The sequence below is a fragment of the Acomys minous genome (genome assembly GCF_964271855.1).
Source record: "Acomys minous genome assembly, chromosome: 18".
Taxonomy (NCBI): domain Eukaryota; kingdom Metazoa; phylum Chordata; class Mammalia; order Rodentia; family Muridae; genus Acomys; species Acomys minous.
In genome coordinates this window covers 69,670,572-69,685,961 of record NC_140501.1, presented here as the reverse complement: position 1 = coordinate 69,685,961, position 15,390 = coordinate 69,670,572, and positions in this window count along the sequence as shown.

The following is a 15,390-nucleotide window of genomic DNA, read 5'->3' as shown; positions in this document are numbered from 1 at the left end:
TTTTCACATGGTAACCATTGCTGATTTTATTTTCTGTGTTGTTGTTGTTACAATATTTAAAAAAAAAAAAAAACTTAGCAGTCCTGCACAGTTTCCTATAGCACTCCTGGAAGGTAGTTGGTGGCGTTTCCATCCAAAACCTCTGCAGCGACTGCCTGCCACCCTAGCAGAAGAGCTGTTTCTAAGACAAAGGTCAAAAAAGGGATGTTAATAAACAGCCTTCAGGTTTAAGGGACTTTTTAGGATTACAACTTAAATTCCAACAAATCAGATTTAGGAGTTGCTGAAAGTGAAATTGATCCATCCCTCGTCCAAACTTTGCAATACTTTCCTGTTCTGACATCATTTAGATAGTTAGCTGTATTATCAGATTAGAAACCATTGTACCAGGCTGATGAAAGGCAGAAGAGGCAAAAAGCTACACACGGGATGAATTCTGAACCTTTTAACCTGGCTGAAGTGTGTTGGGTGCTGTTATGCAAATACCTTCAATCCTCTGCTAAGTTCCGTGGAAATAATTTCCTTGAATGACAGGTTGATTCAGCAAGGATTCAGTCGGTGATTAATCCCCCTTTGATCTAGGGTATTTCACTTAACTACCAGTTACCTCGTTCTGACAAAGTGCAACTGAGATTAGGGAGATCACTAGAACACTACCAGCCTGTGCATTTATTCTCTATAACCTTTTAAAGCAAGGGCCAAGAATGCAATTTATTCTCAGTTTTTGAAGATGCAAAGTCTGTCTGCTAAGTTAGAAAGTCAATTGAATACCAAATGAAGTTTATTTCTTATGTAAGAGAACAAACATTTCTTTTTTGCTCTGCCTAACAATGATATTAAGAGTCATAGGCTTTGAAGAGAGAAAACAACAAAGGCTACATTCCAAATACAACTTCTTGTTTTGTTCTGTGTGCTAGAGTGTGTGCTTACTGCCCCCAGATAACCCAAGAAGCCGAGGCGTGGCTACAGTTATGTGAGAAAACACTGGTGTTTCCTGAGACTGCGGTGTCTTCTCATCTCCCCCGCCATCCCAGCAGAACTAAAAACCAAACTGTAGTACAGAAATCCAGTTAGGGAGACATGTGGCACACAATCTTGTTAGCTTTTCTTTTCTTGAGGAAGTAGAGCCTCATACTCTCATTAAAAAAAAAAAAAACTGCATTCATTTTCCCAGAAGTGGTATCATTAACAAAATACTTGAGAGTCATTCTGTTTTCTGCCTTTTGTTTTATCTCTTCTCACATATATTTAAACTTTGAAATAATCTGTGCAGTTTAAGAAAAAAATTCCAATGTGTTTCATGCTGTTTTTCAAAGAATTCACTTTTTAAAGCAATTATCAATATTAGTATTTATTTTGCAAGATGTCAAATTCAAGATTTATTCAAGTATAGTTCATGACCTATAAAATATAAAGACACAGACACACAATTATTTGTAACAAGATTTGTTTTTATTAAGTTTTTTATTAATTAGTAGCTTTGTTAATAAGACAAAACATTCATAAAATATTATATAATTGCTCGTTATCCTAGTAGCAATCTCCAATAAAACTTAATGTTTAAGTCATTGCCTATGCTTTTTTACACAAACCTCTTGTAATTAATTTATAAATCAAAGCAAGTCAAATGCATACATATGTTTGTGATACACTAGCCTCCTGTAGTCCTAATTTAAATTATCAGTTTTCAGATACTTTGGGGGGATCAGAAAAAAGTGTAGATGATATCGTTAAAGAGCAAGATTCTATGGTTATGCTTATGCTGCTATGAAACTCGAGTTTTTAGTAGTTAACTGCTCCATGTAATAAATAGGCAATAAAGTATTCACTATTTTAATATATGCCATCATGGAATATACATATGTACACATAGGCACTTGTGTGTTCCTGCAGTGTATTCCATGCCTGTGTAGCTGAGGTTACCTGTGAGCCATCCCAGAGTGGTTTCAGGGGAAGGAAACATTGTAACGTTGTCTCTTCAGATAACCTCTACAAACATCTCTAGCTCATAATAATGAAGAGATTCATTCAAATGAGAATTGCTAAGGATCCCATGTGTTTGTCTAGAAAATGGTTAAAAGTCTTAAAGAGCTAGTGGCTTTCCAGCAGCTTCTCTCTTTCTTTTCCACCTACTTCATAGGTGTAACACACTGTTCACGGGAAGCAGGAAGAGACTGTGGCATCACCCTGACGCACAGCTTCCTGCCCTGTAAGCCTGAATATCTGAGGTCCAGGTTGGTTTTTTCTGAGGCCCAGGATACATTGTGTAATTGGCATTAGTGTGTATTCTTGTATGTTGCTCCAGCCTAAACAAGTGCTGAATGCCCAGGGATAAAAACATGGGTCTTCTTATAGGAAATAAAATTTTGAAAACCATATGTTTCCTTTAAATGTCCTTTTTTAGATGATAATTTTTGCTTAAAATTGTTTTGATCAATACTTGTTGTGGTAATGATGATAATCCTAGAACTTAAAAAATTATTAATCCTCCTTAAAATTTTTAAATTTTTCTTCAAGAGACTTGAGTGCCCTCTGCAGGTTATAAGCAGATAACACTATAATTCAAAACTGATTTTCCCCCTGTTCAAAAAACATCACCTGCTTACTTCAGATCTCAAAAAAAAGATCCAATTTATATTGTTAACTATTAAATTGTCAGTGATAAAAGTGAGAATTTCCTTTCTTTGCTAATTTTATTGTTTAGTACAAGGAATGTCACACCAGTAAAATTTCCAGAATTTTATATGGGGCTCTTTAGATGTTGGACCTATAGTAGCATACATTCCCTCACTGAAAGAAAATATGGGGAGTATTAAATATATTTAGAATTGTTTACATTTAGGATTATTCAAAACTTTGAAGCTAGCTTGATTTTCCCATTAATCTCTTTTTAAAAGTATACATTTGAACTATCAATTTCTGCTTTTTCAATTTGTATCAAGTAAGACTACATGAATTCTAAGATTTACAACTTTTAAATAATGAATGTATTAAAAGTCACACAAGTGATCTGGTTGCTGGTGATGTCATCTTAAAGATCAATTTTTTAAAAGGCCCAGTAGACCTTGCTTTGGCATTATTGCTCAATAGGTTTTTCCAACTAATAAAAGTATTCTTAGTCAAAGGCAACATTTTCTCCTCTAAGGTGTGGAATGTACACCATGCAGAATCCATGAGCCTCTCACTTCAGTGTACACTTCCTTTCTTTTGGTCATAGCAGGTTCGTCTCTAAAATATGTTCATCTGTGTGACGCTGTGGAGCTAGGATGCTACTGGCACTTCTGGTTCAAACAACTTAGCGAAGCTGCTGGGGAAGCTAAGTCTGACAACAAGAGAACTGACTTGATGAAATTCATAGAAACACACTGTTCTGCAAGCAGTGTAGTGATTCTGATCATCAACCTTGAAAAGCAAATTAGAACAGGCAGATGAGTATTGGAAATTCTTGCAGTGCTCAGCTGTTGCTACTCTACTAGTCCGGGCTCAGCCGGAGGCAAGGGGAACACACACTGTTTGGGGTTGACAAAGGAAACATCATTAAAGTGAATGTTTACATTGTATTTATTGAAGTGTTCAAAGTATATGTGTTGCCTCTTCAAGCAGCCTGCTGCTCTTTAGAGGATTAAAACTGCATGGCTGATAGTAAAAGCCTGTTGCTTAGACATTATACAGACCGATGGCTTTTAAACAGAATGGTACCTTTGCTTGTTTTTTGGTTTGGGTTTTTTGTTTTGTTATCTTTTGTCTAAGAACTGTATCCCATTCAGAGTGAGGGACCCTCATTTACTTCTACACATTCTGTAGACTTCCAGGACCTTTACGTGACTTCCTCTCAGTAACTACAAAGCTAAATAATGATTTTATTTCATAGTAAATTAAAAATAACAAAACATGAGAATGATTGTGAAATTACCTACATGGCTGTCCAGTTGAGTATTAGGTTGAAAAAAATAGAGAAAGTCAGTTTTACTCTTTTGTTTGTTTGTTTGTTTTGACATAGGGTTTCTCTGTGTGTATAGCCCTAGCTGTCCTGGAGCTTGCTCTGTAGTCCAGGCTGGCTTCAAACTCAGAGATCCACCTGCCTCTGCCTCCTGAATGCTGGGATTAAATGCATGTACCACCACTGGCCACCATTACTGATCTTTCTAATATGAGCAATATAAATTACTTTTTATTGTAAAAAATAGTACCTCACATTTAACAAGGATTAAAGGGGCACAGGCCTTTAATCCCAGCACTCAGGAGGCAGAGGCAGGAAGATCTCTAAATTCAAGGCCAGCCTGGTCTACAAAGTGTGTCCAAGACAGTCAAGGAAAACTCTGTCTTGGAAAAAACAAACAAACAAAACAAAACCAAGGATTAAAGGGCCTTTGTCCTAAGATTGCTTAATCGGTGAAAATTGCTCCACAAGCGTGGGGACCTGAGTTGGATCACCAGTAACCATGCAACAACCAAGATTTGACAGCTCTAAAGAGGCAGAGACAGGCAGATCCCTGGGGCACGTTAGGCCGCCTAAGCAGCAAGCCCCACATCCCAGTGAAGAGTCTCAGAAAACAAGGGCTGAGGAGCAACAACCAAAGCTGACCTCTGGCCTCCATGTGTGTGCCCACAGTCACTTGCACACACATGAACATGCACATGTGCACACACACACCACACACACACACACAAAATTAAAGTACTGTACTTTCTCTCATCCCTTAGGTGGTGTTGAGTGCAAGTTCATTGTATAACCCCTTGAAAATTGGCTGAATTTTGAAGAACTATTTTCTTAGATTCACCACCAAGACAAACTGTCAATCTCCTATTTCATTCACTTTCTATAACACATAGAGCATTTATTATTTCAAAGTTCAGAGTCAGTGAAAATCCTTTTCTGTAGTTTTTCTGAATCCACAATAAAGCAAGCTGGGTCCTTTGTTGTGGCTTTTGCTAAAACAATACCCAGAGGGGATTAGTGGAGCTCGGAACCTTCTTAACTAATATACGATGAAAAGCATCTTTTGTTGTGTGCTGACTTGAACCCAAAGCCTAAGCATGTGCTCCTCCACTATTCCCAGCCACGAGGAATTCAGTAATGTGACTGTCACTGCCCTCAAGCCTGTGATGCATCTTCCCTTACATATACTGAGAGCACCAACTGCTCGTCATGTTTAATACTGAAGACCTAAACATGAGCTAGATGTGTCGGCATGAAAAGTTGCTGAGCAATCCAGAGTCTAAACTGGAGTCCTTAATGCAGTTAATACGAATTCATAATGTTAAGCGTTTACTGTGGCTTTTCTATTATATGGCTCTCCAGAACCAGACAGACAAGAAAGTGGTACAGTCTCCAGTCGTGCATTATAACTTCTACAGTGTGTTGACATTTGAACGTGGAAAAGTACTTTTCACCATTGTTCATACAAAAGCATTCCAAACAGATGGCTGAACCGCCAGCTAGCCAAGGAGCAACCCAGGGACAACTTATATATCTTGGTAGTCTATATGACAAAAGAACAAAAACTAGATTATTAACTACACATATAAACATACCCTCACACTAAATATGTTTTCTCATTGTCCCTGTTTTATTTCTGTGCTGTCAATGAAGAACATATACTGCATAGATAGTATTAAAGGGAAAGCTATGAAGAAAATTTATATAATCTTATTGATAACTGCAGTGTATAATTTGTAGTCACTGGTTCACATCTAGAAAGAGTTTTGCTATGTAGCATTTCTAGCTCTGTAGTCATTGAGGGGGTGGTGTCCTCAGATTGATTTATTTTACTACAGATTCTTTCCCTATCTCCCACCTAACTTTTTGGCAGTGATTTTTTTTAATCTTCACATTGTTTGTTTGTTTTTCCTGCCTGCCTTTGCATCCCCAGTGCTGAGATCACAGGTGTGTGCCACCTTGCCTGGATATGTTCACATATTTTTTTTTTTACCAACACCATTAGAAACAAATAAGAAGCTTTGGGATGGTGAAATAAATAGCAGAATTTTAATTGTATATAAAAGACAGTTGTCTTTCCCCCTAAAACAAGTCAACAACTGTTAGATGATGTGGGTGTTTCGTGTGTGTGTGCGCGTGTGTGTAAAGTTCTTAGGTAAGCTGTGGTTTGAGTACATTCTGTATAATTTCTGAGAAGCTAGTGACATTTATGGCACCACTCCTCAGACTCACAGCAGAGCGTTCAGTCTTAATGCTGCAGCCCTGGGACACTCCTTGGCTTTGTTTCAGTGAGCCTCAGAAATTCCCTTCTGGAACTTACTCTACAAGAAACAGCTTTGTAGGCAAACCTGACTTGATTTGATAGTGTATGATCAGGGAGGCTCCACGTTCTAAAAAGCCACAGCTTTCATTCATCCCTGAAATTGAGTTGCTGGTATCTAAGAAATTTATGTTATTGGTTTCTCTCTCTCTCTCTCTCTCTCTCTCTCTCTCTCTCTCTCTCTCTCTCTCTCTCTCTCTCTCTCTCAGCGTGTGTGTGTGTGTGTGTGTGTGTGTGTGTGTCTTGCTAAAGATGGAACAGGTACCTTTACACACATGCTAAACCAGTATTTTACTACTATTCCCAGCCCCCAGTGATATTTTAAACATTTCTTTTAACTACAAGACCAGAGTAATAAACAGAGAATGGTCCTTGAAGTCACAAAGGCTTGATTTCAAATCCTAACGCAGCCCTTTACAAGCTGGGTGGTCCTAGGGAAGTTATTTAACCTCTGTGGTCTCTGCTTTTTTGTTTCTTGGGGTCACTGTGAGCATTGAATGATACCAAGTTCGACGTGCATAAGTATTCAATGCCTGTTCCTTTCTATATCCGAGATTCGTAACCGCCTTTCCATGGGCCTGTCTCTGTCTTTAAATACCCATGGCTTTGAGTGTGCAGCTGTGTGTTATGTTGCAGGAACATCTAGTCAGCTGCTTCAATGGGGCCTTAGGGACAAAAGAACAGCTGTGAGACACTGGATGTGAGCATTTTGGAAAGTTTCATCATGAATCATCGAACAACTTTCACTCAAAAATCACATATGAGAAAAGTCATTTTATTAAAAGCAAGTTGAGTGACAGTAAAATTTGTCCACAGGAACACTGAACAAATTCAGTGATAAGTCACAAACTGTTAGAGTATGCGTCATTCATAATAAACTCCTATGAGTGGAAGTCAGTGTGATAAGATGAATCACTGATTAAATATGAATTGGCTATCTGGTAAAGATAACTATATTGTGAATATTCTTTCATATTTATTATGCCATACTGTGCCCAAGACGGGGAGAAAAAAGATTAGACTAAGGTCTTGCTTTCCCAGAATTTAACATCTAAAAGATCTAAAAATGCTTAAATGTACCAGTTATTGCCTCTTTGATCTTTTGTTTATTTAAATGTTCAATAACTTATTGACAAGTGTTTGTCAGATGGCCTGAAACATGGTTTAATGAGGCATTACTTGAGTTACAAAATTTATCTTCTAGAAACTTGTTTGTTTGTTTGTTTGCTTGCTTGCTTGTTTCAGAACACGGGCATTTATGCTAAAGGGAAAATAGTAGTCATGGAAAAGAGATTCTTGTGGGCTGGAGAGATCGCTCAGAGGTTAAGAGTGCTGGCTGTTCTTTCAAAGGTCCTGAGTCCAATTCCCAGCAACCACATAGTGGCTCAAAATCATCTATAATGAGATCTGGTGCCCTCTTCTGGCATGTAGGCATACATGCAGGCGGAATACTGTATAAATAATAAGTAAATAAATCTTTAAAGAAAAAGAAAAAGAAAAGAAAAGATATTCTTTGAGGCTGGAGAGATGACTCAGCTGTTAAGAGAACTGACTGCTTTTCTACAGGACCCAGGTTCCATTCCTAGCACCCGTGAGACAATTCACAATCATCTGTAGCTCCAGTTCCTGGGAATCCAACACTGTTATGGCCTCCGAAGGCACCGGACATGCTGATGATACAGAGACATATATGCAAACAAAACACCCTATGAATGAAAACGAATAAATGAGGTTCTTAAAAGAGAGACTTTAATTTGTGAGAAAGTAGGTGGATCTGGAGAGCACCATACGTGGCAGAAGAAGACAGGCCCAGAAAGAGTTTTATCTCGTGTAGAATCTGTGTTTAAAAAGCACAAGACACATGGGGCGTGGTGGCGCACGCCTTTAATCCCAGCACTCGGGAGGCAGAGGTAGGCGGATGGCTGTGAGTTTGAGGCTAGCCTGGTCTACAAAGCGAGCCCAGGACAGCCAAGGCTACACAGAGAAACCGTGTCTCCAAAAACAAAAAACAAAAAGTACAAAACACAACGCAGAGTAGTAACCACTATGCAATCACGGAGCGCTACCGGAAACTCTAACGTAGTTCCCGGAAGTGAAGCAGAGCACCTACCGCAGGGCCCAGGGGCTAAGGGAAAAAAAAGTACAAGACACCAAAGAAGAAGGGGACTTACTTGGGAAGAGGAGGACGGGACAAATGAGGGACTGAATATGAAATGCACGAAATATGTGCCTGAACATATCCAAATAAAGCCCATCATTTTGTACAGTGAATGTAACCTAATAATTTTTGAAATAATAATGGATGAATACTTAATAAAATTTCTTTCCTCTAATTCTATCAACCCTTTTGCCCAAACGAGCCCTATGCTGTTCAGGAGATGCAGTCCTGTGTGTAGGCCAGCATCCCTGCCTCAGCACCAGCTTCACTGACTTCTGAAAGTGGGAAAGAGACGACCGGGTGCGGAGCTCCGCTGTGGCTGTCAGGAACTTCTGCTGCAAACCACCTCCTGTCCACTCAGGCATTCCGAGTAGTTATTTCTCTTTATTTGTTTGGGGGTTTGGTTTTCGTTTGGTTTTGGCTTTTTGGATTTCTTTTGAGACAGGGGGTTTCACTATGTAGCTCTGGTTGTCCTGGAATTTACTATATAGACCAGGCTGGCCTCAAATTCACAGAGATCTGCTGGGATTAAAGGCATATGCCACCACCGCCAGGTCTGGTTGTTGTTGTTTTGGTTGTGGTTTGGTGTTTTTGTTTGTTTGTTTTTATCTATTCCAGATACACTGGTATTATATTCCCAATTCTAAAAAAAAAACTGCTAATTTTTAAAAATAAATTTATAGGCAGAGGCAGGCAGATCACTGTGAGTTTGAGGTCAGCCTGGTCTACAAAGCGAGTCCAGGGCAGCCAAGGCTAACACAGGGAGACCCTGCCTCGGAAAAAAAAAAAAAGTCTAAATGAAATGGGACCTAAGGACTTCATACAAATCAAAGACTGATGCTTAGGGACTCTACAATACAGGAAACCATCGTGCTGCTGAGGATTTACAGTGACGCTTGGAGAGCTAGTGAGCAGCTTGGTGAAGGAGGTACTGATGGTTCGGCAGAGTACAGTTTAAATACCATTTCTCTTCAAGCAGACCTTGGGCCCCAGGGTCCTGGCTTTCTTGTAATGTGACTGTACGGATTACCGTAAATGGGATTGCTCGCGCTTCCATCCATAGCCTGTGAGCTAGACGTAGTCCCATCATTTTACATACCACATATTTTTCTGACAATGTTCTAGTAAGCAAAGGAACGATCAAGTGCCAAATCTACATTGCAGCACATAGAATTCATATTGATGGCAAATAAGCTAACTTGTATATGCACAGACACACAGAAAATAAGCACAGGCTGCTTACAGTGACACATACATTCCCAGCTCCTGGAAGGCTAAAGGCAGGGGGGAGTTTAGGGCTAGCTTGAGCTATATAACAGGCTCCAAGGTACTCTGGACTACACAGAAAGATCCTACCTCACAAAAAAGAGGAGAGAGCGGGTGGGGAGAAAGGAAAGGATGCAAGTGAGCTCATACACTTGTCTCTGTCTTGGTAACTAGGAAGTTGAGGACTGACATTCTCACCTTTATTAAGAATGTGAAGAGTCTTTCCACATATGGTTAGCAGCTTTTAAGTACTGTTTTCCCTATACTATTCTGACTTTCCTTCTGTCTGTCTCAATATGCCGTGTCTTGCCGTGTCCTCGTGCTGCACTCTCATCCTTGCTGATGCTATACTACTCTGTGTTTATTGTGATTTTCTAAAAATCTGGACTAAGGCTAAAAGCAATTACTTTTTGCAAATAATGGCATGAAGCCACTGCTCACTCAGGAGCTAGGCACAATTTAAGAGGGAGATCATAGAAAAATTCAAATCTGATTTTGTCAGGAAGTTTCTGTTAAATATCTGATTATGTTTCATTCTTGCTCACACAGATACACTATCCATCAATCAGGACTCCACATCAAATGTCATTAAAATCTGTTTGACTATTAAAAGAGAGGGTGGCAGGGGAGACCTGATTCCATCTCCAGAACCTACATACAGTCTAGTGTGGTGCTCACACACGTGAGCCCTGCAACTCACTGGCTAACCAGCCTATAAGCCAGCCTTGGGTCCCAGTGAGAGCTGCTGTCTCAAATGAACAAGGTGAACGGCTCCTGACAAAGGACACCTGAGGGTGCCGCAGAATACAAGCCCACACCCACACAGACAAAAAAAGAAACTTTAAAAAATTACAAACTGGGTGTGCACACCCTTGATCCCAGCATTTGGGAGACAGATGTAGGCAGATCTCTGAATTAGAAGCCAGCTTGATCTACAGAATGAGTTCTAGGACAGCCAGAGCCATATAGGGAGACCCTGTCTCAAAAAGAAATCAATAACTACACACAATTGTATGTTTTCTGATTCCTCTCTAGATATAATTTCAGTGTGGTTCCCATAAAGCACTCAGGGGCTCCTCTGCATGGGCCTGTGAAGCTACTTTGGAAGCAATAGGGAGAAAATGAACCTTATAACTTCCTCTGCTATTTTTTTAAGACAAATACATTTACTTATTTTGTGACGGCATGTACGCATGTGAGGTCAGAGGGTGGCCTGCAGTAGTCCTCTCTCTCCTTCCACTACATGGGTCCTGGGAATCGAACTCATGTTTTCAGAGCTGGTGGTAAGCATGTTTACTCTCTGAGCTGTTCTGCCAGCCTTGGTCGGTTGGCTTAAATAGGTCTCGGTAATAGGCACACCCAGTACATAATAAGCCCACATGTTTCTAGAAGCCAACACATTTTCAATATCAGAGTTATCTTGGTCCTGTTTATACAGGGCATAAAGATAAATTCAAAAAATGAAAATAGGATTTTGAGGATCTTTTAAAGAAAATACCTATTTTGACAGGAAAAGTACAGTATTTGTACCTGGAGTGTATAGCCGAGGGGTGAGACAGCTTAAAACAAAGAAGAAATAAAAGCAGTTTGTACGCATGGTTTCGTGTTCCAATTTGAATGTTCTATCAAGAGAAACTAAGAATTACGTTTCATGGACCATTTTCAGGACAATCTGCTGGGTATTTGTACTTCGTGTTAAATATTTCCTGGCATTTTCACTTCAATTAGCTTTAGCTAGTCACCCACAAGTGCTATAAGGCTGACATAATTGCCCCCTTTTAACTCACAAAAGGCGTGTACTTCCCTGTTTGTTGTATGTTTTGTGCCATCCTGCTGCTTCTGTGACAAGACTATTGTGAGCACACAGAAGGTGGATTAATATTGTACCCTGCTGTGATGGCTACTCTAGGTTGTCACCTTGGCTAGTCTGGAATTAACTAAAACTTGAGCAGCTAGGCACACCTGTGAGGGACTTTTCTTAAGTGGATCATTTAAGGTGTGAAGACACACCTGAAATCTGGGGTCTGGTGGCAGCTTAAATCTGGGGTCTGGTGGCAGCCTAAGTGAAGGAAGGAAGCTTTTGCTTTGTGCCTCCTTGTCCTCACCCTCACCGGCAAGCTCTTCCATCCTGCCTAAGGCATTCCTTCACGCGCATCACAGCCTATGTTTCCAGTGTTTACTGAAGACCAGCTGAGGGATCCAGCCTTGAGAACTGAACAGCTATTCAGATGGACTCATGGAAGTTTCATCAATAGACAGCCACGGCTGGACTAGCTGGACCACAGCCTGTAAGCCACGCTAACAGATCCATATATACATATATACATGGTTAGTATATCAGTTATATTTCTCCAGAGAACCCTAATACAGCTGCACAGAAAACCCAATAACAATGTCAATTTAACCAGTAAAGACAAAGTAATTACAATAATTATTATCTTCTAATAGAGTTAAAAATGAAAGTGAAATTGGCCTTATATAACTCAGGCTAGAACTCAGCATACAAACTTGCAGCATACAAACTAGTGTCATGCCTACAGTGGATAATGGACATCACTTCCACAGGACAATAGGTTTCTTAGTAGTTATGACAAAAAGGAAAAGAGTGGAAGCCAGAAAAGGAGAGTGGAGAACAAAGACTGTGCTTTGTTAAATATGTATCTGTGGGATGGATCTGTGACCATTCTGTTACCAGCCGGGTGTGCTGGCAAAGCTGTGATCCCAGCACACAGGTAGTGAGTTTCAGGACAGCCTGGGCTACAGAACAAGATCCTGCTACCAACCAAACCAAACCCCAGATCATGCTGCTACCAATAGGGAATGTGTTTTACAGAATAAGGAAATATGCCGGGCTTCACAATTCCCATACATGTGTCTTGGAAACAGGAGGACTTATACCTACCATTGGCCCATTACAATAATTTATAAGGTAATAATAACCAGTTAAGATAATTTTAATACAATCAAAGCATCTTGCAAAACATTGGGACCATTTAGACAACTGTACAACAGCACAGTCTTACAGCTGGCTCTTATGGAGGTATTTCCTCAGCTGAAGTTTCTTCCTCTCTGATGACTCTAACTTGTGTCGTGTTGACACAAAACAGCCAGTACAGTGGGTAGAGCTTAGCATAAATCCCAGTGATAAAGCTTTTGAGAATCAGAGTATTCTACATTGGGGTCTAGGGTCTCTGTGCTGCTTCATTACAGTACATCTCTGACCCCCTAACCATCCTGCTCATATGACGCATGCTGATATGGTAACAACGGAAATTACCTGTGCATGATTGCAGATGGGGAGCAAGGCCTCATAGGTTTAAAGGAGCTTCTGTTTTGATGAGCATGGACTATCAAATCATTTGAATGGCTGCCAGGTTCTCTATCTAGAGCTGAAACAGGAAAACCCACACTCAAGCAATGAGAGAAGCTGTACAACTACATCACCGATGCCAGTCCTCCCCACACCTAAAGCAAATGGGGATGGGGAGAATGAGTAGGGGTACCCCCCCACCATTACGTGTGTGCGTGCACACCCACTCGAGCATGCACATACATGTCATATCACATGTGTGGATCAGAAGATAACCTGTAGGAGCTGGTTCTTGCCTTCTACCACATGGCTCCTAGGGACTGAACTCATGCCAGGCTTGGTGACAAGAACTATTGCCTGCAGAGCCACCTCCCTCGCTATCTTATCATCTTAATATCGTGTCTTTTACTGTCAATGTAGGTATCAAATGTTAGCATCTGTAAGCCACTTAAGAGTGAAATTATTACTAATCCAGAAGAAGTGGAGGCAGTGGTGATCACGGGCTGATCACAGCAGAAGGAAGAAGGTAGCTACAAACTCTTTCCCACACAACGCAAATCGCAAAAATGTTTAGCAAACTGTACTTAGAGGTAACCATTTACTTATCATCTACTAGCGCCAGGCATTGCTTTAGGTCTGGAGGATGAAGGATAGAATAAAGCCTCCTGTTATTGTGGAATGTGGCATAAATGGATAAAGGACAAATTAGAACTTGCATTTATAAATTCTTTGGGGTTACCAAAGAAAAAGGACTGAAGAGTTTGCCATGGAAGTGGGTGTAGCTTTTACAACATAATGCACCACGGTCACAGAAATGGAGGAAGGCTACAGAAGGCAAAAGAGAGCCACTTTAGCCAGCAAGGAAGGAGCTGAGCATGCTATGAGATGGCACCTTCCCACATGCTCAGGACTGAGCTAGTCAGTGCCCGCCTGACACCAAGATGTCAGTCCCCAGCGCAGCTAACAGTACAGTGATTTCTGTTTCTCAAACCAATGTCTTGAAAAACGGCAACATACTATTAAAAATGTAACGTATGCATGTATTTATGTATGAGTGCCGTGTCTGCATGCATGCTTGCATGCCAGAAGTAGGCATCAAGTCCCATTATAGATGAACTGCATGTGGGTGCTGGGAATTGAACTCAGGACCTCTGAAAGAGCAAGCAACCAGTAGTCTGATAAAAAGCAAACATACCTTAAAACAGCTGCTATAATTTATTTTGTTTTGCTTTTTGAGACAGGGTTTCTCTTCATAGCCTTGACTGCCCTGGACCAGCTTTGGAGATGAGCTTGGCCTCAAACTCACAGAGAGCCGCCTGCCTCTGCCTGCCGAGTGCTGGGATTCTAAACTTAGACAATTAAGATAACCGGGTACCATAGACAGCTCATCAGGTCCTATGACTGATTCCCACGCACTGTCTTCTTAATCCTTCAATAACACATGCGGTTTCCACTGTACACAGGAGAACAACAGGGCTTGGGAAGGTTAAATGTGACAGCTGCCTCGGAGCCCAGGATAGTGTGCTCTGGGAGCCTTCCTTCTTGTGCGTCTGGCACAGTACCTTCCAGGAGACAAGCCTGGCTCCTTGGCATTTGCAAAGAAAAGCCTCACACCTACTTTTCCCCCTAGGTGGTCCTGTCTTCCTTTGTCTGTTCAGCTGCCTTTCCCAGTTGGTGGTCCGATCCATGTGTGCTCCCCAGCAGTGTGCTCCCCAGTGGCCTGACAATGATGCCTCTTAGTCACTTCGAGTCCCTCCATTTCCACAAGAAAATTATTCACTCGAATCTCAGAGTCAGGAGGTGAGACCAACGGAAGTGTCTCCCTGGGAGACAGGGGCTGTGAGCTGCAGAGGTTAATTGTCAGAAAGTTGAACTGTTGTTAACTCTGCAACTCCAGCTTCCTCGGGTGCTGGGGCACGCCATAGGTGCTAATAGTGGCAAAATCTGCCTGCAACTCTGCTACTCTCTTCATTAAGCTAATGGAACATTTTCCTCTCATTTTCTCCCCAGGGTGGCTGTAGGAGTACAACCTTATAATTGTTGCTCTTACTGTAATTAGAGGTGGTGGGAGTGCATTATAATCGCATTGTCTTTTCTGTGTGGTTGTAGTTTATTTATGACCTATTGATAATTCCCAGCCAGCAGCAGAAAACTCGGTGAGTTCTGCATTAGCATGCCCTCCCAGGAGAGCGACTACTGAACAAAGACTATTATTAGCCAAAAAGAGCACCTACCAGGGATGGCCCACCATACCAAATATAAACTTCTCTCCTGCAGAGATTGACCCCTCTGGGTATCCTTCTTTTTTTTTTTTTTTTTTTTTAGAACTTCTAAAGCCTTACTCTGTTCCCTTATTTAGAGGGTGAAGGTTAAGCTTCATGAACCATTTTTAGAGG